The 26079-nt window shown below is 40.0% G+C and overlaps 1 protein-coding gene across 2 annotated transcripts in view; it reads left to right on the forward strand.

The window, feature by feature from the left end:
• The first annotated feature begins 1096 nt into the window (after window positions 1-1096).
• RHOBTB1 (Rho related BTB domain containing 1) overlaps window positions 1097-26079 on the forward strand; it is a 49933-nt gene continuing 24950 nt past the window's right edge. Inside the window, exon 1 of one of the 2 annotated variants that reach the window (XM_026069973.1) lies at window positions 1097-1185. The gene's annotated coding sequence lies outside the window, so the exon portion shown is untranslated. Of the gene's footprint in view, window positions 1186-1666; window positions 1716-26079 lie in introns of those variants that run through there. The other variant, XM_026069974.1, reaches the window with a different exon arrangement.

Raw genomic sequence — 26079 nt, forward strand, 5'->3', positions numbered from 1 at the left:
GGTTATTCCATCCCAGGTGCAGGACTTTGCATTTGCTTTTGAAAAGCAAAGATGTGGTATTCTGCATGGTTGTCTATATAAAAGCACCTGGAGAGACAATGAGGGGTATCTCCAGCTCTAGCGTCAATTTTAGTGGGTTGCATATTCCACAAAGGTGGAATGAGGTGTTACCTCATTTTCTACATTCACCCCCACTGTTGTCTTGAGGGTGGAGAAGGTTGTCTACAGCAGGCAGGGATTTCTGTGATAAACTGACTTCAGTCCTAAATTCAACTCTGAAATGTTGCTGTTCAGAAAGGAGAAATGCCTAGAAAAACTTAGCAGGCCGTTAGTCTCTTCAGCTGAAGAATCCGCCTTTCACTTCTGCTTTTCAAGCTAGTCTGAAACCTCTGAATGCTACTTGGATCATTGAGCAGCCAAGGCAGCATCGGAGATGAAATCAACTTTGCTCCCACCTGAGGTTCTTGAAAAACCTCAGCCTTGCTCCTGGATGAGACCCAAGCCACAATAATGCAAACTTTTACCAAACCCAACACAGCACATCTATAATTCATTTCATTTGGGGCTAAAGGTGGAAGCAACACAGAAATCCCAATTCACGTGTCATCAGGCTGTCAGCTCATATTTTAGACAGTCTCATTGCCTGTTAGAAGGTGGGCAAGAAACCCTCCTCAGAGTCTGTTAGCTAACCTATGAAGACCTAGTTCACTGTGATACAGCAGTGTTTAGTTGTGACATGTAGGCTTATTTTATATCTATATTCAGAGGAAAATTATTCAAAAACAAGGTTTCTTTGACAGAGCTGCATCTATTTCCAGTTATACTCAAAAGCCCATTTATGTACCCATGACTTCTTCAGTGCATTGGAGTCAAAGGTTTGTATTTTAGTGCAGATACGGGTTTATCTGTATTTTAATATGTTTGAAAGTATCTTTTGTTGACTGTTTTTGTTGCAGTATATTTTGTATCTTTACCATGTAAATAGACTACAAGAGATTTCTTTGGTATTGCGTGTGATTATACTTTTAGACAGAAAATAATAAAAATTATTCTTTTTTTTTCCCCTCTCTGTCTCTCTCTCCTTCCCCCTTTCCAGGAGAACCACAGTAAGGGAAACATCTTTAATGGAATTTTGCTTTTGATCAAGCTGGTAAAATGGATACGAACGTTGTTTTCTCCTGTGAGGTAAGTATTTTCAGGGAGAAAGAAAAAAAAAATCCAACTCATTCAACTTAAGGTTGCCTGTCACCACTGCTATTCAGTCTAGCGGTTTTTGTTTGGGTATTTTAAAGTTATAGCATCTCCGACTTCGAGTACTTTATACTGAAAAACTTATCTGGAAAGTCCTGTAATTAATCCTTTCACTTACAGAATTAGTCAGCTTTGTTCTGATATTCCAGTAGATAAAAACAAATTAAAAAGGGTCTGTGTTATTGTGGAGTTTGGATAATGGGTGGCTTCTGCACATAGTAGCTTTTGACCCGATGTCAAGCATTTTTTCAAAGCATCAAAGAAACGGAAGCTGCTAAGTATAATTTTCAAGCRTGAATGCTTATCCAGAGTAATTGCAGATGGAGGAAATGAGTGGGTTCCTGGGGTGAAGACAGGGTTTGTACCACAAATATGCAACTTCTTTATGCAACCAGGCATCCCTCTCTGTTCCTGCTCTGAGCAGTCTATGTAGAAGGTGGGGCTGTCGCCAGTCTGAATTACAGGTACGTATTAATAATGCTTTTGCCAAGTCTTGTACCCAGCTTTGAAATTTTATGTACTGAGCTGGATTTTGGCTGGTTCATACATTAAGAGTTAGTAAACGAAAGACATCTCCTTAATTTAGGATCATAAGAAAATTCATGTTGTAAGGAACCTCAGGCGGTCATGTAGTCCAGTCCCTGCTAAAATTTTGTAGTAGTCAATGAAATAAGGTCATTTTCATCCCTTGACCTTTTCAGTCTGTTGTATGTTCAAAAAGAATAGGAAAGGTGGATTTATATTTTGCCATATGTACTAAATGTATGTATAATACTGCAGATGGGAACAGAACATTCTACTAAAATTTGTCAGAAAGGAAAATATTTTAATTTAGGCAGGGTTTGTAAAAGAATGGTCTGTTCTACTGAAAAAAGGAAACAATAAATCTGTTATATATTGGTTTCTTGCGATTACAAACGAAACCTCCACAGGTCATCTAACACAGTGGCATGCTGCCATTATTTTCAAGACAGGGTCCTTGCAAGAATGACCTACTTCCCAGGCATCTCTAGGGAGTCTATTTATTTACTTTCTCATGTAAGCAAAATTGCTTTCTCATAACAAAGGAAAGGGAAGTGACCATGTTGCTATCCTGATACATATTACTGAAACATTTCCTCTGAAGTATAAATATTTGTTCATGGGAAAACATAGTGACAATGCGAATAAAAACAAGCATCTTGTCAGGAAGCTTAGGGAGCGATCTCTTCCTGGGCTTTCAAAATAAACACAAAACCAATGCTCCCTCCAACTGTTGCGTATGACCAGACAGAATATTTAATGAGCCCTAGGAATAACTGCTTCAGTGTTTTGCCCAGGGAGGGTCATCCAAAGAAGGGGTTAACACTGCCAGAAGGAAGCGAGTTCAGCATTCGGAGCCTGATAGGTGGATTGCTGAAGAGAAGAGACAATAGGTTTGTTTTGTATTTCTGGCTATCTTAATGTACTTTGAATTGATTCCTCAAAATTGGTAATTTAATAGCTTTAATAGTTACATTAGTAATTTAATGAGCCCCCTCCAGCACCCATGGCAAGCATATACTTTAGCGAACAAAAATAGAAGTAATTTTATAGGTAATGCAGTTCTTGAAAACCAGTATATAAGATTACACATATACAGGTTGTGATGCCATGAATTATTTAATATACAATAAGAGTGATCTCAACATTATGGAAGTACTCACGAAGGCAAATAGTACATCTAAGAACCCCAGGATCTCTCTCCACCTCCCTCCCAGTATCAGGTCTCACTACCCAGCCTGATTTTCTGTCTCTAAAGGAATTTCTGGGTAATTATGTTACAGAAGAATGTTGTTCTCGTGGAATATACTCTGCGAACTGATGGTTTGTGATCCTATTTCTGTGACTGGGTCTTACTTCTTGAAGAGAACATATCTACAATTCTAGTACGAAATTTAACTTCTTTAATAAAGTCACGTGCTTGAATCAGAAAATGCTACTATCTTTGGAAGGCATCTCTTTGTAGAGGTGTTGTTATTTGCTCCTTAACATCCCGGTCACAGCTTATTTGCTTATGGGCTTCTGTGTCACTTTAGGCATTATGAGATGAGTAGTAGTAAATTTAGCTCTCTGGTTTAAGAAGCTACCGCTCTGTCAGAGCTTACTCTCCCCGCACAGTCAGTGGAATATAATGGGTACGTATGCGTTAGCCACTTCAGTGCAGAGTTTGGCAATTTAATATAGCTTCCAGTTGGGACAGGTAAAAACCAAGCCCTGGACTGTGCAAAACTGGCAGAGGGGGTGTGTTTGTGCTCTGTGAAGGCAGTAACCTCCAGTAGAGTTAAATGTAGCAGAGGAAATTTAAAATCTTAAAACTGCTTGAGCTGTTTCTGTTGTGATTGCTTGTGACTAAAGAATAGTAAAATTGGGAGACCGCTCTGTGTGTCTGTGACTGGGGTGGGGAAAGGGACGGTGTTGCAGTATTTCTTGTTTTTAATCCTCTTAATTAAATTTATGTGTTCTGGCAGTATTTGTCACAGATTGTCCAAACCCTGTCCTAAGCAGGTTTCTATTTCTTCAGGGGCTTTTCTATGATTTTGATAAAGCAGAATGAATGATTCTCGCAACCTGTGTGGAGTCAGGAAACAATTTAATGCCAATTTATAGATGGGGAATCAAGACAGCAATGCTGATGTTGTGAAGTGTCCATTGATTCAGGGAGCTTAAACAACAAGGTACCCAACACAAGAAGTCCAAGCTGTGATTCAAAAGAAGTGCTCTCCTTCCAGAACATCCTCTTACTACCTGAAATAGCCTGTCTTCCATACTTTTGGAAACAATGGCCTAACACTTTCAAGATCAGGATTTGCACCCAAAAAAAAAAACTTAACATAGTAATAGAAACATAAATGCAGGCTTCCAAGTACCTGGGCTTTAGTTGCTTGCTTGTTTTTGCCACTGTATCAGAGGTGAAATGTTCTTCGAACAGGGCTCATAAATGGGCAAATGATCCAATAATTGTTCTGGGTAACAGGTACCATTTAGACTTGAGATGAATGTATCCCCTGCTAAAAAGAAAACAGGTTGTATTTATTGTTGTGGCCCTTTGAATGTCCACAGGTTTCAATTCTTGTGATTTATGGCTTTTGCTTAATACTTGGATACCATAGATTTGGCTCTTCTATTTCAGATACATGTTTTCCACTGTCATACATGCATAGAAATATTTGTGGAATTGTTAGTCACTAAATAAGGAGGAATCCGTAGTAACATTTCAACAAATACTTTCCAGTCTTCTAAGGAAGGCTGCGGTGGGCCCCGGCTTCTCTTGAGGCAATACAACTGGCTACACTGGAATTTCTCCAGGAGTGAATTTGATTCTTTTAATCCTCCTTTCTTTGTGTGTTTGCAATAGTGGTTCCCACTGGCAACACTATAATTAAGGAAATGTCGACATTTCTCTCACAATAAGAGTACAATAGCATTCTAGCTGTAGTTCTGAATTTCGGCTAGAAGCCTAATGTGAAAAATTAGTGCTATTTACCTATTTAAAATTGGAATGGTGGGAAGTTGTCCATCTTTTGTAACAGATACAGTTTAACAAAATTTTGTTGGCAGTTGCTTCTGTAAATAATTTGTATTTTTTTCCTGCAAAAATATTTTATTTTGGAGATGAGTGAAGGGATGTGTTTAGTGCACTCAAGGCTTCTGAAATGTTATGAAGTGCTATGAAGTGCAAGCATGGCATAGCACTTTTGTCAATATGTATGGAGGCAAATAAAATGAATACCTTTTGTAATTCTTCCCTTCTGCCCCTTATCCCCCCAAAAAGGACGCTTGCCCTGACTGAGAGAAGACTGAGTTCTTTAAAAGTCAAAAGCTACATGCCTTGCTACCTTATTTAAAAAAAAACAAAAAACTGTTAGCAGAATTCATGATACTTTGCCAATGTGACTTCCAAGCACTGAGTGCATGAGAAATTTCAAGGCACTGGAATACTTTTGATTTTGTTAAAGGGCCCTACATACCAGTTTAAGTGCAAAACCATGCTAGTGGTTCTAGTTTGTTTTCAATCATGTGACGCTAAATTCTGTCCCTGGCATATTTAAACTCTGCAGCTCTCTGTTTGTGTATGTGTGATTGCAAAGAGATGGCTTTCTCTCCCCACTCCACAAATCATACAGTGTATATAGTACCTTGAATCCTTCAAGCTTTCTGTAATCTGTATTTCAGACTTTTAACAATGATACCTGGACAGCCCCTGGAGGTAATAAGTTCCACATCCTCTGTGAAAACGTCATATGTGTGGGAGAAAGATTTATTTTCTCGTTTGACTCTTAAATAGTAGCAGATAGTGGCAACAGTAGCTCTTCTTTAAGAAGAGGAGAATCATTTTTGATAACTATTCCTGATAAATGTAATTTGAAAAAGGCCCATCAAACAGCCTGCCGGTGAAACGTGCAAACTGTCTTCATTTCCTGCTTCTGAGGCTTCTTGCTCAAGATACAGAAGTGGGTTACTTGTATGCATTCCTCTGCTATTTCTACAGTAACTGTGATCCTTCAGCCATGTAGTTTTGCTAGAATATATAAACTATTTCAGGGGGAGGAAAAAATCCACCAGAACCAACCCATGTAATTTCCTCTGTTCCACATATGATCTAAGGCCTTGACCTGTTAGGGAACAAAAAAATTTGAAACTAGATTTGTTTAGATGTACTGAATAAACCATTAAAATAGAGCCATATTTGGACAGTATAAACCTTGTGTTAGTATAACGCAGTTTAACCTATTGAATTTGTCTGTGTTGGAACAGCGCAGCCTTTGCATGGGAATCTGTGCTAGTGTAACCAAATCATGTCATTAAACCGTGTAAATGGCTGTAATAGACTCAAGGTCTTGCATTCCTGGCAAAGCTTTCTGTTTTTACAAAAATGCGTTTTGGAAGCAGAGGATATGCAGAATGTAACAGGAGTTTCAGATTTGACTTTGAATTTGGATCTTGAATGATTAAAGCCACAGTGTTGCTACTGTGTGGAATCACGCTATACAAAATAATTGAAGAATTGTGCTGTAATCTTAGTGAAAAAAATCATAATTCAAAGCAGTATGTTCTTTGAATAGTCTAGTGAAAAAATAGTAAAGTGATAGATGTTTCAGTGCTGTTTTATTTCACCTACTTCATTATATGCCTTGCTACTTTTATTCATCTTTTTAAGACCTGCATGTTGCAACTAATACTTTTCTAAGACTTTTTCTTCTTGAATTGTCATCTGAATTGAAGGCCATAGGAGTCAATGGAAGCTTTTCCACATCTGTTTCAGTAAGATTTATATAAGCTTTAAAAACTGTAATTGGGGTTTTTTACTTTAGTGTATGGCTAACTATGGGAAGAGTTGCAGAAGAGTAAATCTTATTTCAYGAGACTATTTCTCAAAGATTAATGACGGGGAGATTAAGCTGCCCTTGATTCTACTGTTTAATCCAGCTCTCTTGGTTTGGTGCCTAGGAAAGAACAGAAGATAGCTATTGCCTGCCGTTCTTGCATATCAACAGTGATTCAAACACCAATAATACTAGTCTTGGACAACTGTGAAAGAAGGGAGAAAATCTACTTTGGTTCTCTTCCCCTCCCCATCCCTACCCTCTGCCTTCCAGTTCCCATAGTTAGAGATCTTTGTTCAAGACTTGTCTTCACGATCTTCTTATAGCACGAACACAAACAACTGCAGAGCAGCAATGGTATGTAGACACAGATCTCTGTATTGTGCCTCTAGAAGGTATGCAATCTTTGAGCAATACTTCAGCTTCTAAAACTTCAGACTACATTTTTATATCTCCTGCATATAAAGTTACTAGGCTCTTAATATGTTAGGTGAATTTTACAAGCCTCAAAAGGCAGGTAGAGCGTTTATAATGAGTGAGAGCAGTTCCATTTATATATGGCTTTTAAAGCTCAATAGCTTGCATCAAGAGTGAGGAGCAAAGACTGTTTGCCATTGAAAGCCTCTTCTTACAGTATAAAGCTGCAATAGAAAGGGGTTCCAAAGTATCAACGTTTCTTTAAAATTCAGTACTCAAATAGAAGTGAATTTTGACTGATCTACATAGAGGAGGGAGACGGGCCAACAGCCAGAAGGTCAAGTAGACAGAAAAATCTTTCCCGACAGACTGTTCTTCACTGTGACTCTCATTTCATTTCCGATAGAAAAGGAACGTGTAAAAAAAAGTTGCTCTGAATGCCATTAACATCTGATTAAATGGCATAAAGGTTACGATAAGCTCTTAACACAGTTACACACATATCAGCACTACAGATGTGATAAGTGGATATCATAGTACAGACATGAAGTCAGTTCTTCAAGGTGAGGATTTGCTTCTGGGATTAGCATTTCATATATTTGTTTATGTTGCCCTGTGAAATGGCAATAAAGAATTATTCTGGGATGAAAATGTGTTTCTGGTATATCCCAGTCTGTGAACAGAGGCAGTGCTTAGGGATGGAATTGTCAAGAAATGAGACTAATTTTTTTCATGTTAGTTAAACTTTCACTGTTGAGTTAGGCGTAACATTAGCTTTAATTTCAGTTAGTGAGCTGTAGAAAATTTAGCACTCCAGTAGACCGCAATATAATGCGGACCATTCGTACTAAATCTATGCCTTGGAAAACCCCTTAAATACTGGAAATAGCTGACAAAGCAGGCATGCTCTAGATAGCTGGAAAAATCTTACAGCATTTTGATGCAATCATTTCTAGTTTCACTCCCTTGCCAAGTTGCAAACTGATAAATATTCATGAAGAAACCTTCCTGCTGGCCACTTCTTCCCATTTAGCTTCTGTTTGGAATTGGTATTATTAACTGATTAAATCTTTCTTATTCATGTTGTAATTTGAGGATCTAGAAGTGGAGAATATAACAAAAAAATAAGCTGCTGCAAACATGTTACCATAAAAAAAAAAAAAAATACACATCTAATGCAAAACTACACCGTGCAACAAATTCTTAATGCTGCCTTGCCCTCTCTGGGTTTTAAATGCAGTGAGCCATAACTCTTCCACTTCTTCCATTGGGGGACTGTTACATAACCATTCAGCTGTTCCTCTTGCTGTTCTTTGTATTCAGCCAAAATTTGCAAACCGGAACCACATAAATGAGTCCACTCCCTCTTTCAGGCCAGACTATGTGGCCTGTACGGAAGTAAATGAGTCTGAATTATTAAAGTTAGTGAAGTACAGGATCTTTAGGCACCAARTAAGTGAGAATGAATGTGGTAGGACATAACGGAATCACAGAATGGTTGCGGTTGGAAGTGACCTCTGGAGATCATCTGGTCCAACCCACCTGCTTAAGCAGGATCACCTGAAGCAGGTTGCCCAGAGCCATGTCCAGTCAGGTTTTGAATATCTCCAAGGATGGAGACTCTACAGTCTCTCTGGACAAGCTGTTCCAGTGTTCAACCAACCTCACTCTGAAGAAGTGTTTTCTTATGTTCAGATGGAATTTCCCATGTTTCAATATGTGCCATGGACTGAATTTAGAATTCAGTGAATAATTCCTAAGAATTAACAAATCAATAAATGCAGGATGGTCCCATTTTAGAATGTCTATAACATATAGTGGAGATAGCACTGTATATGTTGCATGTCTCCATCTCTGGAAACTGAGACAGAGTTGTACGAGATATTATGAAAAGGGATACAACTGACCTAATCAGTTTGCTTTATTTCCCAACTGGYTGAGAATAGATGCTGACATCATTAAATAGATGCATCCTTACATCAAATGCTGAACTCTGTCCTTATGATACCAAAGGAAAAAAAAAATCAGATTGCCAGAGGACTGCATACAATGTACAGTCATTGTGAAAAGAAAGCTAATTGTGAATGCATAAGCATTTGCCATGGGAAAAGTACAGTTCTGAATGCAAGCCCACTAATACAAAAATTGTATTGACAGGAAATGACTTAAATTTTATTTCAATGTGTATAAAATATGCATTTACATGTTTTTTTCAAGGCATTTATTCTCTTTATTAATTTTTTGTGGGTAAAATCTAATGGAGTATATACCAATCCATTACAGACATAGTTAGAAATGATTTTGATCTACCCACATAATTAAAGTCTCTAAGCCTAATTGTGAAGGGGAAAAAAAGAAGAATTACCCAGCTCTTGTCACTGAAGTCTGATATTCCAATTCACATGCTGCCAGTTGGCTGAGACTACATATACCGCATGCAGTGGGTGGACGGTAAAGTCCATAAATGAAGTACCACATGTCTCCTTATTTTGTTTGTACACCATTCATTCATGTTCTGCTGTATTGTTGAAAGCAGGATTCATGGATTGTAGAGAGCACCTTCTGTCCTTGTGAGACTGCCAGATGCAATATAAAGCTCATACCTATATGGGATAATTTAACCTGCTTTGATTTACTTAACTTCTTTGTGCATTTAAACTTTCTTTATTTCCACTTAAAATCTTTTAACCTTAGTATGCTCTTAAAAGCTCTTCTAATGTAAAGGGTCCCTGAATTCATGGATAGAGGAGAGGGAGAAGCTCCAGTTTGCCCTACACTTTGGATTTTCATTCGTGGACTGTCCCAGGCTGCTTCTGCAATGTCAGTTCTGCCCTTTCTCATTGCATACTCAAGCCCAGTGCTGTAGCTGTCCATGCTGACTGCCTTTCAGTGTGTGTAACTGGCTTAGGAAACTRTGTATGTGCTTGGGAACAGAGGGGACGTCATCTCAGTTGTCCTGAATTAAAAGTCTTTGGAAGGAACAAAGGGCCACGTCAGTAGATTTTTTTTTTGGAAGCAGGCGTCTGTGATAGATCCTATCTAGAACTGCAGTAGTGGGAAGACCTCCTTGCTTCCACATGGCATAGAGCCTGGGTCTGGGATGCAGGCTTTCTCAGAAAGGTTGGTGCACTGTAATATGAAAAATAACCCCAAACTTAGAATGCTTAGGATAACTCTTCCTGTGGACATGACAGACCTAGATTATCATGGGGTGGTGAGAAGCATAGACTATTCCACTTCCTCCTGTTCCTGAAGAGTTTTTACAAAGAGGCTGGAGTAAATGCTTGTAGTACCTTCTTCTCACACCCCCTGTTATCATTCATGGATATTTCTTCAACCTGTCTGCTCCTGAGGCTTTCTCTGGTGTCTCAGGAGTGCAGAGGATGGAAGGGCCTGAGGGCACTGAGCTTCAGCAGTTCTGAGTTGGTAGGAAGCTCTCTAAGGAGTTGTGCTATCAGAGCACATTGGAGCAGTTTCTGAAGTTAAACTAGCTCTCCAGATCCAGGAGGCCTGATGTTTTTTAATCATCTGAGAACTATATTCTCAAAACCAAAAGGTTAATTTAGCTCCAAAGTAACAGATAAGATGCTGGAGCATGTGGGAGTATACCCTCACGTTTGCACTTTCAAATATATTTCGTGGTTTAGAAAACAATATATCATTCTAGAGAAGTAGGTTTTGCTATAGATGTGAATGCAGATTTTATTCTCCTTTTTTTTTTTTCATTTAGGTAGTCTCAAAGTTGTTAAGATATTGTTAAAAGCATATAATGGAGATGCACTTGGCATAATGGGACACTTGGCAGCCCATAAACATGTTTTAGAGAGCTATAGACACTTGGTTAAGCCAGACTGTGGAGTTAAATGCTAGTCATGGTCCAATGCCATCTCCTTGGATTGCTTGTAAAGGTGAAACTTCCTTCTTCACCTCCTTCTAGCTGTTATCCACCCCTAAAAACAAACAAGCAAAAAAGAAAATTCAAATCCAAGCCTGCTACCTGAAACATTTAAGCATCTAATTGAGTAAAGCTTTAGCACTCATATTTTTAAAGCTTTATGTAAACTCAATAGGAATGCTTGTGGTTTATTACTGTGCTTTCATGTATCAAAGTCTGGAAACTGTTGGTTGCTTCACACCCTGCGTTATTAGAGATGCATTCCAGCCATGTGTAAAGATGTGTGGCTCAAACAAGTTTATGGTCAAAACTGTGCTGTTTGTTTAAATGTGTGGAAAAATTTAACTACTGTCCAATAAGATTATGTGGCAGAGGACAGAGACACTCTAACTAACGTTCCTGGGATTTTATTTTACACTCTGCTGCAAAAGCTGCAGTCTGGATTGTGTAAGTAGTTATACATTTATGATGGAAAAACACTGAATGGTAAAAGTTGCTGTAGGTGATCATTAAAACAGAAATTCCATAGTAGCATGCAGCTCTTTCATTGCTTGGGAAGCCTTCAAGTTGAGGATACCCTTTGATGGAACAGAATAAAACAAGGAAACTAGAAACTATTTCTTTATCCCTAGCAAAAGCAAAGCCCTATTTCTTTCTCCCATTCTAGTCACCTAACTAATCTCTGTCATTGTTGTATTCTGTTCAGTTTGACTGTTACGCATTAAAAATAACACTCTCCCTTCTTCCTGACATCTTCCTTTTCTCCTATAGGAAGGTTTTGTAACGAGCTTGTAAGTGAATCTAAAGTTGATTTCTGTTGTAATCAGAGGCTTTATGAATCAGAATTAGAGCAAGTCTGGTTGCTTTACAGCAATGGTCTCCCACATCTTGTTAACTAATCTACTGACAGTCAGAAAATTCACTGTGGTTGCAGCAGTGATAGTCTAGGTGTGTTTAATAAAAAGGTGGGGTTCTAGCTCAGTGATTTCTCTTCAAAAAGTGGTTATTTGGAATGTGAAATGAAGGTACCAGTAAAGAAATTAAGATTTGCCGTACTGGAACAGTCTAGTAAAATGAATACCCTCTTTACTACCCTGTCATTACTTTTAATCTAATAGACGGTGATTGAAGCCCAGTATAGATGTACAATGCTATATAAAAATGGGAAAATTCTGTTCAATTAAGTGATGCTTAGAAACACAGACAGGTAGGCTTTGTTGCTTATATTCTAACTTCACAGTGTGTCCCCAGAAAGGCAGAGGTGTCAAATCTTGCTGATACTGAGTAGTGACAAAATCCACAAGTTATGTTCCACATCCTCTTAAAAAAGAAAAGGTAACATACCAATATTCAGATGAGCCTAGATAACAGGTCTGAGCCTGCATCTGCAGGAAAAGAAATTACTTTTGCATTCACATAAATACATTTCTAATAAATTCTTAAACAGATGGTACTTAAAAGTTGGTATCAGCTATACCTATGCCACAAGTGAATTTGATGCAGCATCCTTAAGTGGAGGTGGTATGCATTTATTTCCTGTCATTGCTAACAGACTATACTAATAGTGTGATTAGAGTCTTCAGTACCCTTCCATGCTTGTCTCTTCAATAGATGTGCAAATGGAAAAGAGCTGAATAGTTTTGGAAGCAAAGGATTTTGTAAGAGTCCTTGGTTAAAAGTCTATAGGAGTTTCCTGATAAATCTTTAGAGATAATTGTAGCTCTTATTGGGACTGTTTGGAAGAAAAGAAAAAGAAAAGTGATGGGATGTTGCCCATTTCTTCCTTTCTACTTCCACTTCAGTTCTGTCATGCACACACACAGTTTCAGTGTTGCTTCCTGCTGTCTTGAGCTGAGTGAATGGATCATACAATGTAGTAATTACTTTCTGGTTTTTAACCAGCTGAATCAATTCTGTAACTCTTCTTAAATCCACACCTGCAAAACACTTTCTTCTTTTCACTTTATCTCACAGCCCTAGAGTTGGAAGTGTTTCCTAAATTGTGCAGAATCTCATTCAGATTTGTGCTCTGTATTGGTAGGTTTCAGAATATGCTGAGATGTTCAACACAAACATCCACTAAACAGTATTCAGTTATTAAGCCAACCGGTTGCTCATGATTCAGCACACTGTCTGGGCGTCCTGATCTTGTCCTGCCCATTCTGTAGGGAGAGTGTGGTGAGTATGCTTTGACCAACCACCTAAATTGAGTGGGGTCTTAGTGTTCTCCTGAAAGTTGCACATCTTAGAGACTAGAGATCCCTAGAGATAGGGATTTTTGCTCTTGCATGTAACAAGTTTTTAGACCTCATTTGTAGAGAAAACATTTTTCAGGTAGACCTTGAAACTTTAAAAAAAGGAAGGTAATTATACTATTCATTACAAATCTGTAGGTTATAGGATTTGACACATGGKTTTTTTTTTGTGCTTTGTGTTGACTGCATTATCAATTTGATATTTCTTCATATGCTTGTAGGCAGATGTCTGGGTGATAGTTGTTTTAAATTCTGATGTATTTGTCCTATCCATCCAAATTCTGTGCAAAGCTAGGGAAGTAGCGCTTAGTATTTGCAATGATATGCATTGTTCTTTTTCACATAGTAGCCTCCTGTGATATGAAGTTGCAAACTGTAATTCTTGATGACATAAATGTACTAAATTGAAAACTGTTGCAGTCTGACCTGGTTGATGTGAGTTTGGCTTCTGGGTATTTGAAAAACGTAAGTAATGGACTATAAGCAAATGCAGTTGGGTAGTGTTAACCTGTCCTTGGTACTGTTAACTGTTATTGGAAGCAGTCTTTTTAAAGCAACTTTATAACATGTTTTCCAAAAATTGACTATCTTCTTGCCAGGAGACCTCTGTGCTGTGTATGAGTGCAGCTTGCTGTAAGAGACTGTCCTGGCTCTGACAGTCACAATAGCATCAAAAAAGTCGCCTCTAGCCACAGCAGTTGTGCCCGTGCCCATCACGACAATAAGGGGTCAGTTGCATATTGGTTGATGCCGAATGGTAGGTAGAAGAGCAGGAGAGCAGCGTTCTTAGCAGGGAACCTCTTTGGGGATTGCGAGCTCCTTTCCCAGTTACAGGGCCTCGAGCCATTTTCACTGGTACAAGAGTCCACATCTAGATTAAGTCAGTTTAAGAGAAGGGGGGTTGTGGTTTAATTTTGTATGTGTTAGTTTTACATGTAGAGTACATATGTGTGTGTATTATTTTTGCCTATGGATTTCCTGTTTGACCATTTCAAGCGTGAGAACATGGCAAACAGCTTCCCCGGTGCGCTAGCGCTGGGACGGAGAATGAGAGTGCGCCCCTGAGCCGCCCCCTGCTTGCGGCTGCATGTTTTCCGCACGGCTTGCGGATGCCTCTAGGCTCGCCGGGCCTGCAGCGGTGAGTGGCGCGGGGCGCGGCCGGGCGGTGCCGGGGTGCTCGCAGGGCCCCGCAGGGCCGGGCCGGGCCGGGCCGGGCGGCGGCGGCGGCGGGCGGCGGCGGCGGCGGGCGCTGGAGCGCCTCCAGCCGCCGCCCCTTTACGCGCGGCCCCGGTTTCATGAATGAAACCCAATCGCGGCGCTATAAATAGAACGCGGGGCTGCAGACGTCACAATGAGAGCGGCTCCCGCTGGCCCCGCCGCCCGGCCGCTAGGCGCCCGAGTCAGCGCGGCGGGCCGGGCCGGGCCGGGCCGGAGCACGGCGCGGGCGGGCGGGCAGAGCCCCGCCGGCGGCATGGAGGAGAGCGCCAGCGCCGTGCTGCCGCCCTGCCGCGTTGGGCTGGCTCCTGGCGCTGCCCCCTCGGTGTAGGAGCCGCGGGAAGGGGCGCGGCGGCGGCTGGCACCCCCGCCCCGTCCCGCCGGCTCACGGCTGCCGGGCATCCCGCCCTCCCGGGTAGGTCCCGCGTCGCCCGGGCGCGATCGTGCTCCGACCCGCGGGCGCAGCCTCGCTGCCCGCCGCGGTGCGTGTGCCCGGCTCGGTGGGGCAGCGGGCTGCCCGGGGCTCCGCGCGCCCCCCTCCCTGCAGGTGCGCTCCCGCCTTGCCGGGAGAGCGGGGAGGCATCCTCCCCTTCCCCGAGGGGAGAGAGGGCCGAGTCCTTGATGAACCGGATCTCTCCAGGCTCCTCTCTCCCAGCGAGGCCACAAGGTGCAAGGCAAAAACAGAGGGGCACGATGTGTACGGGAAGCAGAAACCTCCTGGCGCTTGGCACTTCTGAGTGCCGCTAACTAAAAACCTGAAGGGTTGGAAGGTTTTCTCTTTCTCTCTCTCTCTCTCTCTCTCTCTCTCCCTTTTGTTTGTTTGTTTTTGTTCTCCTTTCCCCCTGCTGTGTCTGTGGAGTCTGTTGTGGGTTGCTGTGACAACAGCAGGAGGCTGCCGTGGGGGGCTTGCAGCACGCAGATTATCAGGTATCTGTCCACGGGACCTGTTTGGGGGCCATAGAAAGGGGGCACAGAGGGAAGCAGCACTAGAAATTGATTTGTTAATTCAACCTTAAGTGGATATTGTGGCATCCAACATCCAGAGTAAAGAGAAATCAGTCATTGGATGAACTGAGGCAGACAGTAAAACAGAGCTCTAAGTTGGCTTTATTGGTCAAAGTGCTTCTCAGGCTTCTGAAGGTGGCAATATACTTGTTCAAAAAAATAATAGAAAACCCTTGAAGCTCTGCATATGGTCACAGTGAGAGCAAGGAAGTGATGCTAGAATATTCTCAATGACTTTGTTCATCCTCAGTTTATGTACTATTTAAGGACACACAGCTGACTCAAAGCCAAATGTTCAGCTTGAGCTGTAATACAGAAGCTGAGGTGGAAAGTAGTTTGTTCAGTGTGCTTGAGGGGAGATCTCAAGCTAGAGCTCTTTCTAGGCAAAAAAAAGGAGGAAAGGGAACACCCTTGCTAGGGCCATTTCAAAGAGCTGCCATATGACTGTTCAGTGTAAATAGCAATTGAATGGGCATATTTATATAGAAGCTGTATTTCAGGATTGGGAATCACCATACATGGAAGCAGAACAGCTTAGTTTCTCCTAAAAATTTTTCTGAAGTTGTTTCCCATTAGGTTATGCTTTTCTTTTATATGCACATTGGATTTGTATGCCTCATATTACTTGCAAGATATAAAATGTATCTATTAGTGGGAAAAAATGACTTGGTAGGGTAAATATTTATATTAAGGTTCTTTATCTCATAGACGTAATACTTCAGGAGTATAAGATCTGGGACGTGCTCAGATGCATAGAAGTGTTTTTATCCAAGAAGAGATGGACATCAGCTTTAGCTCCAGGGAGCTTTCTAAAGCTCTTGCCTTTTTAAAAAACTCCAAACTTCACAAATATTGTGGTGCATTAGACTGAGAAGAGCTGGTCACTTGATCAGTAAATTCTGGTGTTTGATTCTTTTCTAATACCTTTTGTTCACTGGAAAAACACTTAAGTCCTCTGCCCAGATGTTCCCCTGTACTGAAAGAGATGAAAGGACAGAGAAGCCTTGAAGTAGGTGAAGCAAAGGAACAACAGTTATTTGACATGCTTGCTCCCCTCTGTTGTGCCAGAAGAGTATGTAAGTGTTGTAGAACGAAGCATGTACTTGGGACTCTCCCCAGGCAGGGCCAATTAGAGGGGAAAGGGAAAGGCTGAGCAGCCGCTGCTGCATACAGCAGCATTTCAGAGTTCATAGCAAGGAGCCATTGAGGCTAAGGCTAGTCAGATCCGTGTAAATATACCCTTGGATTGTTGATTGGGCTTCCATAAAAGAAATCAAAATCTTGTGCTGAAGGAACAAATGGTGGCACATTGTGTGAACTAGAACTGATGCATCCTGGAGGATATGTGGTGATAGCTGGGCCCTTTGTTTCTACAGGTGGACTCATAAAATTGAGGTATGGATTCCCTTTGGTTCCCATCCAACATCATTCTACTTTTCTCTTTTCCCTTCCTGTCTACCATAAAAGACACAAGATGGTGATGTCTCTATCATTTTTTTTTATATTTTTGCAAATCAATCTCTATGTGGCACTAGACATTACAAGTAAAACACCATATTCACTTGCCTCCTGCACAATTCAGTTAATGTCACTAGATTTGCATTTGAGACATAAACTCAGGACTTAACCCAGGATCTGAAAGCAGCATTTATCTAAAGTCTGCCATCTTAAAGTATTTCTATTCTAGTCAGTATTTAGGTCTGTGGAGGGTTTTATCTGCTGTCATTCAGATGTTTTGCTCATTTTTTATAGTTTCCTTATACCATTCAAATGTGGGAGTGAATAAAATGCAAAATAATATTCTTCCAAAATCATCACTGATTAACAAAGAGGAAAAATTATGAGAAATGTCACATAAAGTTCAAGAAACAAGAGCCTGATTCTGTCTTTTGGAAGCAAAACAAGCACAGAAGGTGAATTCTTCAACAGCGCTCTGTGCTAGAAGGTCACCAGTGTCTCTAGAATATTCTTTTCTTGTTTGTTAGTAGCTCTAGCAAAACCTGATAAATATTTTCCCCACAGAAAAGCACAGAAGTTGGGAGAATGCCTTTTTGGTTTGTTGTTGTTTTCCTTTTGTCCTGTTGGGAGTACTACTCAGAATAACTTCCTCCCTAAACAGAAGGTACAGTGTCAACACCTGTCTTTTTAAATGGATAAAATCAGTAATAACCAATGCTAGAGGATCAATAATCTAACACTGTACAAGGTTCTGATGCTCCTACTTACATAAGGGTAAAATCAGAAATTTCTTGGAGTTCATTAGCACCAAAACCAGTAGTATTGAATCAAGCTCCTTCAGTGATACCACTCCCTTTAATCCTGAGTTTTGTATGTTATCCCAGATACTGTAATTTGCTCTTGAGCATTGCAGTCACTAAGGATTCAGCTGCAGCTTTGCCCAAGTTATATTGATCCAAGTAACAAACCAGGAACCCATGTGTCTGTTACTGTATCTACAATAGTGGGTCATGCAGTGCAATAGCAGTGGATCTGGTGATGGAGAAAGTTGGTGCTGAGGGCCTGATATCCATACTGTACACGTTTCAGGGGCAAAAGGATATTACTTCAATTACCTTTAATCTAGTCTTGTGCACCGAACCACCATTGATGGTGGGAGAGGCATCCTTCGTTTCAGAATCGTGTGAAAGGAATCTAGTTTGTGCGCCCTGTGACCGCTCATGATGCAAATCAAAGCATGGTAAGTGGAGATGACTGGGAAATTTGCTTCATAAGTGTATTCATGATCTGAACTAAAATGGTAGTTGAGATGCACCTTTAATCTGCTCCTGCAGTGTAATCTTTTGTTGTGGAAAGAGGAATAATTTAAGGCTCAGTACATGATGCCAATTCGTGGTTGGCCACTTTATGAAGTAACAGCTGTTTGGTGATGGTTGCCACCTGGTCCAAATGGGTATTGTCTGCTTTTCAGTTACTACAGTTCTCAGCCACTTTTATTAATGTCAGCCACAGTTGACTTCAGTTTGTGATAATATAACAGATTATGACCTACAGAAAAGCCAGAGCTTGGTCACTGCCTGGTCCCTTATGTCTGCTATAATCATTTCTAATGAACGGAAAGAGAAGTCAGTTGGAGCCAGGTACAGCCTGAATCCTGACAAAATGCCTCACCAAAGCTGAAGTCAGAGTCTTAAATTAATCATGTACCTGCTACAAATTATTTCCCTCTTTCAAGGGGTGGGTCCAGTGTGGTGACCCTTCCTCACATCTCTTTGCACAGCAGAAGGAAGGAAAAAGAAGCCATGAGGGACCACTCTTGAGATAGACTGTGAAGAAAGGGAGGAAGGGAGGAGTGGCAGAGTTGCAGTCTCTCCCACAATATAGAAAATGCTCATCTCAGATTCTCATACATGGAGTTTTAAAGTGGTTAAAACATCCTTCACCTGCCATATAGATTCATTTCTAGAGAGATGATCTCATCACAGCGGGTGTTGAAATGTAAAGCACAGGTCAAAATAATGCATAAGCTGCTCAGTGTAATCAGCTTGTTGATTTCTGTCCCTCAGGTCTTCCAGAACCTGTCAGAAAATTGACGGTAGTTAAAGTCTAGTCTGAGCTTCGCATTTGGATCTCTGTTTTGTCTGTTAAACTGTGTATCATGACAGGTCCTTGTGGACTGCACGTTTGAGGATGCTCAAGAGAGTCAATTATTCTGCCTAAGATTGGATGTTATATATGCTTAGTAATTGGACTTTGGGTCAGTCTGTGTTATACAGTAACACAGAAAGAATTTGTGTTTTGCTGACATGTCTGATTTTTGGCTAAGGAAGTGCAGCTTAATGATCAACAAGTGTTGTGTCATCCCAGAGGTAGGTCAGGTGTAATGAAGGGTCCTAATAGCTAGCCTTTAGGAGCAACCAAATCCAGAATCAAGCATGCTGAGAGAGAGCAGGAAACCAACAGGCATCTGATAGTACGAGCCATGCATCATTATTCACTCTCTCTACAATTTCTACAAAGAGGTTGTGATGATGATTTGACTAAGAAGTTTTCTAGGTAGAGAAATCTGTTCTGTCTTCAAATTTACACCTTCTTTGGAGGGTACTCCTTTCCTTTCTGTGTGTGGCCATGGGCAATCTTTTGCTCCTGTCTTTTAAAATTGTGGGATAGAATAGGGATTAAAGCAGCTGAATGGACTTCTGGGAACTGCTTTCTTCCAGTAGGTAGTATGAAGTAAGGGTAGCATCCAGCATTAAATCTGATGCTTGTTAGCCAAAAACCGTTAGGAAAGAAGCAGGTTCAGGCAAGCCACAAGGAGTTTGCTGTGATGAGAACCTCAGCACTTTCCTTCTACAGCCATATCAAATTTCAGCAGTGTTCTGTGGGCTTGCTTCTTTGTTGATACTGGCCCTGAGCTGAAACACCGCAGCTATCCCAGAACAGCTGAAAAAGGGAACCTGGTTCTGCCCTTGCAGAAGATCAGGGTACTCCCACTTACCTGCACGCTTCTTTTGTGGGTGGCAGCAGCCAGGGTTGTCTCGCTTATCATCTAATGCACCAAAGTGACATTCCAGACAGCTACCCCTCTCCTTACACCCATGGTAGATCCAAGGGACCTTACACTTGAGAACAGGTTAACTTTAGAATATAAGGGATTTTCTGCACTTCCAAGCATTGGCTGTATCTGTTGTCTTCTTCTGTTGATGGGCCAGGTAGGGCAGGTAGTTGACAAATTCCAAAATTAATCTTGAATTTCTTCCTCACGTGTCCATTTTTTCCTTTCAGTCTTTTCTGCAGTCCAAGAGGGATCATCCTTTCATGTAAATTGCCAGAACTTTAATAATAACTTTAATAATGGCAATAGGCCTATGCCTCTTTAGCCTAAGTGAGAATCCAGTCTGATATGCATCACGCCTGTCTTTGTCCCCTGGTGATCAAGTCATCTGATGTCACCTTGAGTCTTAGTACCCTCTGTTACTAGTTGACTCTTTGATGCTGACAAGGTACAATTTTTATTTTTTAATTATCTCCCCTTTGGCCCTCATGCCATTTAATAATATTCCTAACCTTAATTTATATTCTGTGAAAAACATTTTGTGATGGTCTTTCAGCAGCTGGTATAGTTTTTCTGGCACTTGATACCATGTTATGATTTCTTTCACCAATTTACTGTGTGGGGTCCTATATTCATTGATTAAACTGAGCCAGACAACAAATCAGCCTTTTGGCCCAAGCCCTTTCCTAGATCAGAGCTGTCTGTGATCATTTTGCCCTTGTACAGATGAACTGTAAGTTCCCCTTCTTTTTTCCCTTGCATATATGTGTTAATCCATTTAGATTCTGAAACAACACATGGCAGGTTATATATTCAGATTGAACATTTCACACCCTCGCTGTAGCTCATGTGCTCTTTGGTTCTTGCCAGCATGCTGGTGCCTTGGAATTCGGCAGTGTAAGGTAGTGACTCCAGTGTCTGAAGAACCTGGCATTTTGTTTCGCCTTTTCCAGTTTCCATGGTTTCAAGAAGTATAATTTTGTAACTTTGGGATGGAGATAAGAGCATTCCTTACTCCTGTAAATCTTTCCATACTCCTTTTGGTGTGATGTTATGAAATGGTTCTCCGAGGGAGTCACTCCAGAAGTATACTCAAAAATACTTCTCCAAAATATATTGTCTGATATGGTGTACCTATAAATGCTGGTCTGCATGTTTTCAAAAGAGTTTGTTTTTCAGGGATCAGTCTTGAAGATCTTGCTACCTTTCYACTGGGCTGAGTTTTTCAAATAATTCCCACTTACACCATTCACATCAAGTGGTGGGAGATTTTGATATCTCTTTTCATTAAATTACTTTTATAATTGCAACATTGTAATCTTGATTGGTGACTTGTTTGTTTGAAGGATTTCCTGTTTTGACAGGTTTGGTCAGGTTACTTGAGAGAGGTTGGAATTACTGATTTCTTTTCTGCAGAATAACTTGATTTCTTTTCTGCAGAATAACTTGAAGAAAAGCTTTACTGAGTATGGAGGGTTCTTAAATGCTGTCACTCCCAGCCTTCCACTTAAGTGTTCGCTCTTAATGCAAGAACCAAATAACATGCTTGCTTCTTTTTCTGGTAAGAGATGCTGTCTCAGCCTATTGGACACTTTTAGGTACAGAGCCAAGAGGTAAATGCTTACAGGATCAGTCCATAATCACTGATTTATGCAGACATTTGGTGATTTCTTTATGGTGTTTTGCTGATGAGAAAAGGGCTGATAATTAGCTATTTCTCTTTGAAAAATCTTAGGTATGTTTTGTATAAGCTAACTGATGTTTTAAAATATCTAGAAATTTCAAAGTGGGCAGATAGCAGCACTGACAGTGAAATCTGTAGAGGTGGATTCCTGATCCTACATAGGGTTTTATAGAGACCGTCCACAGGGAACTCGCTGTTGGGTTAGGATCTTCATCCATTTTCTTTCCAGCAGAGAAAAATACAAATGCAGTTTTAAAAATATTAAATTGCATTTTTAAAACAACAGAAAAATCATGGTTAGGAATTGGTTATATTTTGTATATAAGTATACATACATACGTACATACACGCAGAGAGACAGAAGGTGTTTATTGTGTTTAATCTTTGTACCAGTGGACAAGATAGTCAACTGATATGCTTCGTCTACAGGTCTTTTGGAAAAGTCCTTTGGAAAGGCAGCGTTTCGTTATTAAGGCTGACTAGCCAGAAGGACATGCATGCTATAGCAACTACAAGTGTTTATAGTGATGATGATAACAACTCATTCAACAATGAGAAAAACTAAACAAAAAATCCGGCACTCTTCAGTAATTTGAGGTGTAGCAAAAGAAAGAGAAGAAATTAGTGACCATAACCATCTACAAGCTATGATTCAGAACCTCACAACTCTTTGGAAATAAATCAGCTTTATTTGGAATAGTTCATTCCTGCTAATCAAGTGAATTAATTAAATGGCTTTATCTTAGATCTTGACTCTAATCACATCTCCTGATTTTTGGCTGCCTCTGTCTCTTCATCTGCAAACAATCACAGGTGACAATGTAAAAATAGAAACATCCTAAGAGATTTTTGAGATCCCTTGTTATTCTTTCCAGTATCTTTCTTCATTTCCATCCATCTGCTCATCTTTCTTTAGAACTGGATTAAGCAGTTGAATCTTTCACCGCTTCCCTTGTAAGAACAGACATATTTGATCTGGTCTTCCCCGTAAACCTTTAAGCGCTGTGCTCGTTTGATGGCCCTTCTGTCTTTCTCTGGCTTTTTTGCCATGTTTTCTCTGAGACTGGTCACATTTCTCATAACTTTCCTTTCACTTTATCCCATTTTATTTTCCCTATAAACTAAATATTGCAGGTTTTAGGTTGGTTTTGGAAAGTTTTTCGTTGGTCCTGGAATTTTTATGCCTTTTTTTTTTAGTCTTTTTGTTTTGTTTTTGTTTTAGTTTTATATAGGCTGTATTGCTCGTCTAACCAGTTTTGTTCTGGCTCCAGTCAGTCTTCCCAGATGTTACCAGCCTTTCAGAGCTCAAATCTAGACTTTTTTAAGTTTTGCAAATATATGTTTGGCATTTTTAATTCGTGTGATTTGTAGATTTATCTCAAGTTTAACCTAGAGGCTCCCTTAAACAACTGATTGGAGCTGTATCCTCAAGATTTTATAGATATTCTAGCTTTAATCACTTCTGCAGCCAGAAATCTTCTGGCTACATTTATAAGCATTTAATCCATGCATTCTACTGGTTGTTGGTACTGTTATTCATTGTTATATTCTGTTTTTATTTGAGATTTCTAAAAGTCTATCCAGGCTTCTGTCTGTCAGTCTCTTCAGGAGCTATTTCTGTTTTAATCCCTTTCTGAAAACTAGAGAACAATATAAAATGATCTGCATTTTTGATGTATAGATATTCTGTATTTACTGGAGTGGATTTAAGAGCTTTGCATAGCAAGGCCACAAAGCTCTAGTTTTGTTTTTATTCCCAGTTTATTTTAATCTCTGTCCTGTGCAGTACTGAGACATGCTAAAAATATCTTCATTAGACTGCCATTGATCTACAACAGGACATTCAAGCATGCTGTGTCTGAGCTCTGTGATAACTTTGCTTTAATTAAGTTAGTAAGTATATCAGAAAATTTTAAAAAGACTTTATTTTTTAATTTTATTTCCATATGTTTCTTTTCTAGGATTCTTAATTAATTGTATTGATTTCTCTTCTTTCTTTTATTTAAAATTACTGAGTAATTTTAAACTTGCTTTGTTATCCTCTTGGAATTTTTTTTTAATATTCCAGACTCTGTACTTAATACGTATTTTGAGACTGTGATGTATTTTTGTAGAACTATCATTTAAAAACTTGTGAAGAATTTTAAAATCAGATTGTTTTGTAAAACTGCAGCTAATCTGTGTAACAGCACCTTAATGGAATATCAGGTTTGATGAAAAATTGTTTTGGCATCTCTCTGCTTGGTAGTTTAAAACTAGCCAGACACACTGGCTAACTGTGCTTCTTCATTTTCTTTTCTAGTCTTGTAAACATTTCCATATTCCGTCTGTGATGTCTAGTCCATGTATGAATAAAGTATACGGTAATTTAATACCACATATTATGTCAGGGGTTACTCCTTACTCTCAGGCTTGAAATGAAACTTTTCTAGATCCCACTACTTCACATATTGAAAACCCTTGTTTTTTTCTGCTCATTGAGGGCCCTGCCTTTGAGGCCATGGTGTACAAATATGTCTCATTCCCTGTGTCATGGAAAACACCGTACTGTTTCTATTTGTATCGTGGCTGTATTCTTGAAAAGGATGGGTGGGGTGGGGAAGGGGAAGAGGAGTTAGCTCTCATTCTAGCTCTCACCTTGTATTTGGGTGCATGGAGACTGGACAGAGCCCATGGGCTGTCCCAGAAGTCGGCCTTGTGGGAGTTTGCAGGCAACAAGCAACTGTGGTCGGCTGGTAACTGAAAGTCTCTGTCATGCTTTCCCCCATGACTAGTAACCTTTCAGGGTGCATGTTGCAACTGAGCTGGAGTGATGGAGGCAATATCTTAACGGCTTTGTTTCCTTATCAGCTAAAACATCTGTGCTGACACACCAGGTTGGTATCACAAGGCTGCTAGGATTTCCATGCAGTAGGTGCTGTACATGCATTTATGAAGCCACATTATCTGCTCTACGTTTGTCAGATTGCAAAGCTCCAGCTGTGCAACCATGTGCCTGTGCCAGGATGAAGAGTTCCTGGGGCCACACTGCAGTCTAGTGCAGGACACCTCTCTAAAATGTGGGTGTAGCGTGAATATCCTGTGTGCCATAGCATTTCCAGAAACATTCAATGTCCATGAAGACATGTCAGTTTGACACAGTAGTGGCACACTGAGTAGAAGGACTGAGTTAACTCGCTCTTGAACAGCTGACAAAGTTGCCCCCAGTTTGTCCCAATAACACATAAATACAGATTATAACTATACTGTAACCATTTTAGGCTATCTGTTCTTCTGCAGTCCACGCTCACAATTTTAAATGAGCGGGTAACATTTAGTCCTAATGCTGACTTTTGTTTTTCTGTTTATATCACTTTAAGTAATGAAAGAATATAGTTAAAAATAGGGTTTGGCTATAGTAGTTGCTAAAACATGCTTTTTCTTAAATCAGAAAATAGTGCCTCTGACACAGGGAAAAATGAACAGCAAAAGAGCTTGTATCTATTATTTTAAACAGCCTGACAGTTAATACATATTCTATATTTACATGCAAATGAGCTGTGAATATTAAAAAAGGAATTAAAACAAATCATTGGGTGTCTTTAGCTGTCACGTTTTTTGCTCAGGTAAAAGTCATCCTCGCTCCAGATGATGACCTGTGTTTGGTCAGTTAAACTGCCTGTAGGTTTCCTTGTTGGAATAACTGTTGGGCAAGTACTCCTGAACATGTTTGTGCTTTGCATGTTCCCTGTTTCTCCCTCCTTGATTATATTCCTGAGCAGACTACTAGAGACTAGGAAAACAAAATCAGAGATGTTGAACTATGATCACACATTCACCTTGCATGAAAATGACAGACTTTGTAAAAGACATACCAGACTTGATTTTGGTCTTTCTAAGATGCCTGTTTTGCAACTTACGCCCATATCCATGCATTTGTTTAATACATTGCCGAAGAATATCTAAGCAAATATTTTCAATAATAACTTTCCATCAGGCTAGTATCTTCAAAAAAAGAACAACAGTCTCTTTGCTTTCTAATATCTTACAAAAAAKAATTTGTAAGTATACATAAGTGTATCTGCAAGTTTCCTCTGAACTGTTTGGTTTCAGTTTAGTCTGTGCTCTGTACAAACGTCTTGGAAAATTAAGAGTTTGTAATATATACAGAATATAATGGGATCTGAGTTAACATAGGGTGTGGGCTGTAGAGAACAGAGTCTCTGGAGTCATCTTACAAGTAAGACATTATTTCCTTGGTTTTATTGTGTGCATATAATTAAAACCATCTGCGTGACTTGGTTTTAACTATGTAGTTTGGACAGTCCTAAATCAAATCTTGAATGGCCAAGATTCAAGAAGGCAGGTTTATACTAGAATCCTTCAGGTTAAACCCACTAATGTCCAGCCTCTTCTGCTTCTTAGCATAAAAAGTATTAACAAGAGGTAAGTTTGTTCTAGTTGTCCTTGTTTCGCCAAGATCTATCTTCTGCAAATAGGCTTGTGTTTACAGAAACCAA

Source organism: Apteryx rowi, unplaced genomic scaffold (assembly GCF_003343035.1).
Source record: "Apteryx rowi isolate R43461 unplaced genomic scaffold, aptRow1 scaffold_30, whole genome shotgun sequence".
Taxonomy (NCBI): Eukaryota; Metazoa; Chordata; class Aves; order Apterygiformes; family Apterygidae; genus Apteryx; species Apteryx rowi.